Consider the following 4,062-nt stretch of genomic DNA (forward strand, 5'->3'; position numbering starts at 1 on the left):
TGCTGTAAGTCATCATTTAAAAACCATACGTATGGTAGGAGATAAAGCCTCAGTTGACATCAAAGGTGCAAACGAGGTCTTTTTCACTAATATTGCAAATGTAGATTCATATTTTTGTATGTCAGTAATATGAACAACACATTTTATTTCAGATATTTAGAGTAGAACCTGGATTTTGTCTTACATTTCAGGCTGGACCGCCCTGGTTTTCAATTTTGAATAGGTTGGGGGTTTTCAAGTGAAAGGAAAACTATGCCAAGTTTCCGGCAGATCTGGTAAGCAGTAGATGAGTTCCTCTAAAGTGTCTGTACAAATGTTCATTCTTTGTTATATGTATTAAGAGACAGAATCGAAACAAGGCAAAAAGCATACATTCATTGTCACAGCACACCTTTTCTTTTATTTTTTACGCCTACTCTTAGTTTCCTTCCCTTGTCAAATTCCTGGGCCATCATTCAGTTACCAAAAGATGCCATCCGCTCTACCCTTACGTGTTACCCTGGCCTCTAGATGACTAGATATATACCTGAGTTAGTGGAAAGCGTAGTTTCATTAATTTGGTGTTGAATTGCTATTCAACCATATTTTTGTTCGATGTAGAACAAATCAAATCATCATCTATGCCGTAACTTGCGGGTTGTTGACACTGTGGAAGAGGCTGTGGACCAGGGAGAGTTCACCCAGTAAAGTCAATGTGTTGTATCATGTACAAGTCAATTCAGTTTAATAACATCATTTTCGTCAAGAATTAAGATGACCTAGAGGTTCTTTGTATGGTTGTACTGTATAATAAGAGATTGCGTTCTCTTGCAGCACCAACTCTTTTTCTTGTATCATATTTTCACTCCCATCTTGAATTCTATAATCAAAGTGCTGTCCCCATCACAATTGTTCAACCAACCAAATGACTCTTGTTGAGTTGCATAAATGGCGCTCAATTTATAATTGACGTTATTCAATGATATCTTACAATCAGCTAATAGCACAATTGCAAAGGAATAAAATAAAACACAAATTTTTTTTTATTCAATTTGACTGTGAAACTAAGATCTTTTTCAACATAACTACGCTAGAGTGGATGGTTCAGAAACACACCAGAGGGGAACAACTTTGTCCAGTTGTAATGTTTGGGTAGATTTCTAGAGTGCTATTAAATCCCGATCCGATTGTAAGCTCTAAAACTTGAGTACTTGTTTAGGTTGGCTACCCTGTGATCCGAGTGATTTGTCCAAAGCAATCTGAAACTTTTCAAAAGGAACCAATTCCATCCTGCAAAGTGGAGCACCTCAACTGATAAAACAGTTCATGCTACTGAGATATTAACTGGTGAGTTTGTCTATGATGGAGAACATACTCATATTTTAACTTCCCTTCCCGTACGAGGCACAGTAAATAATCTATCATATTTCTGCACTCTGTCGCTTTATCTGAACTCAGCCATTTCTGCAACCAGAAGCCCTTCAAGGAAATATCCTGCATAACAGACATGTTAGGACAATGAACTCAAGGATGATATCATGAACAAAGACCTTATTGTGATTTTAGAAACAAATAATTGTTCTGCCCAGGCTTGTACAAACAGAAGCCGAAAAGAAATCAACACAATGCAACAGTCCAACAAGAATTGGAAAATCATGGCTTACCTTAAAATGAAGGATGATGTTGATACGGTGACAGGTTTCTTTGACATTCCACCATAAGTTACCATACTTCCTCCCTGTCTGCAAACAAGAAGTTATTGCTTTCCTAAGACAAATCAAATTTAAACCCAACAAATACTCAACAATTCAGTACTGAGGGTTACACCTCAAGAATTTGAGAACCAAAGAAGCAGAATTGCCCCCAACACAGTTGAATCCCAATGCAGGTTCAGGTAAATTAGCCTGGCATGCAGAAATGGAAAATGGTAAGCTTAAGTTATCTAAGAACAAATACACACTAAAAAACGGAATCCTTTAATAAACCAGGCACACCAAAAGATCAAAACCTTCCATTAAGGTGAGTAAATAGATTATTATACCAGGAGACTCTTGACATTCTTCACTTCCAGTTGGCTCTCGGTAAAAACTTTTTTAAGCTTTTTTTCGCATTTGATTTATCTAATAAAGTGAATATTAAGTAAAGTAAAGGCATCAAAGATCAGATACAAAACTTAAGAAAGATAAAAAACACAGTTCCTGTCACATTGTAAACTTCTATAAATTTGCATGTGCTTCCATGTCTACATAGGACCTTTTCTACCTTAGAAGAATGTTATCTGCATCCATTGTTTAACCGTAAATATATCAGCTTCTTTTTCCTTGAAACAACAGAATTTTTAAGTCTTTTCTTCAAGCATATATGAGCATTTCTAAGGTGATGTCTACAGGATCATAAAGAGGTAATGAATACCATAATTTTCTTGTTGAAAGCGATTACCATTAACAAGTTTAAAAACATAAATAACCTAAATAGAACCTTCTGAGAAATATATTGCGCCGAATTAAGAATTTTCAAAGATGCACCAAATTCAAAAAATAAATACATTAATACTTCACTTCAAGGTACCTGTCCCTAATGATATTAATGCTATGGATGCCACGAAATTTTGCAATCTGAATTATGCACTGCCCCACAACACTTGTAGCACCATTTTGCACGATAGAATCTCCTGCTTATTGCCAGAATAATCAGCAAAAACAGTCAAGAATAGATTATCAAAATGAACTTATGGAAGTACCAGAATTTAGAGTTGTGAAGTCTTCAAGCATCCTTAATGCAGTCAAGGGATTAACAGTAATTGTCGCAGCATATTCCGTAGGTGAATCCTTATTAATTTTGTGCCAGATACTCTGGTCTTTGACAACGTAAGTCTGCCATGTCCCTTCATTGAACAAATATCATCATCACCAAACATGCTCAAGCAACCATTATATCTTTCACCTTCAAAGTTAAGCCAAAAATAAAATGTACCAGAAGACGGTGGTGATGGAATGACCCAATCACCAGTAGATAAACCTGCAACTGCAGAGCCTACTGCATACACTTCTCCAACACCCTCATATCCTCCCACAGCTGGTACTTGTGGTCTCACTGGGTACACTCCTAAATAACACCACCATTTCTACTCAATCAAGGTGTCTTAAAACATACACTTAAGAGGCACACAATAAGATACAACAAACACAAATTTTGATTATATCAATTAACTTAATCTAGAAGAATAAAAAGAAAAGACAGTTCGTGAATTGATAACATTAAAATATTGTATTATTGTAGTCTTAATCTGTGCAATTACAACTCGATAAATAAGAATGATCGTGAAAATCTGATTATAACAATTCACTTACAGATGTTTTTATATGAATCATTCACAATTTAACAAAAGATAAGCACTCCTAATTTTCAATTGCAACAACAAACCATAGAAAGTAAACAAAAAAAAAAAAAAAACCTTTTGACCTTGTATGCGGTTGATATCAGAAGGATTTATTGGAGCAGCCAACATTTTAACGCACACGTCATTCTGTTTCAGTTCAACCGGCGGTAACTCTACAACTCTGCAATATTCCAATTATAGTCATTCACTCACTGCTAAACTTAAAAAATATATATGCGTATCGTAGTATACATAAACAAAAAAATCTGTGAATAGGTGTACTTTGTGACGGCGTCGGGTGGGCCCTCGCGCTCGTACACAACGGCCTTGGACGGCGGCGACATAAGAGCCGAGAAGGCTCGAATACTACGATGGCTTGGGCACCGCGACAAAACGCCCATTTGAGACCGAAACTTTCTGCCGATTTGCTGAAAGCTTTCATAGCAATTGATTTTGCCAACGCCATCTCTCCCCGACTATGCAATAGTCACAGTGTGCTGTCCTGCTCAAGCTTTAATAAGTTATCTCTACACGATGCCGTTTTATCTTTACATACGTTCGTGAATGATGTTGTTACGAAGTGTCCCGACATACAATAATACAAATACGAAAAATGGTAACAAAATTGATCTATATTGTATCTGCATGAAAAAAAAAAAATCCTCCAATCATACATTATATTTATATTTACTTTTACGTATAAT

The 4,062-nt window shown here is 36.1% G+C and overlaps 1 pseudogene; it reads right to left on the minus strand.

Moving 5' to 3' along the window:
* Positions 1-919: 919 nt before the first annotated feature.
* LOC123206832 lies at positions 920-3,839 on the minus strand (annotated as a pseudogene).
* Positions 3,840-4,062: the final 223 nt, after the last annotated feature.

The sequence above is a fragment of the Mangifera indica genome, unplaced genomic scaffold (genome assembly GCF_011075055.1).
Source record: "Mangifera indica cultivar Alphonso unplaced genomic scaffold, CATAS_Mindica_2.1 Un_0051, whole genome shotgun sequence".
Taxonomy (NCBI): domain Eukaryota; kingdom Viridiplantae; phylum Streptophyta; class Magnoliopsida; order Sapindales; family Anacardiaceae; genus Mangifera; species Mangifera indica.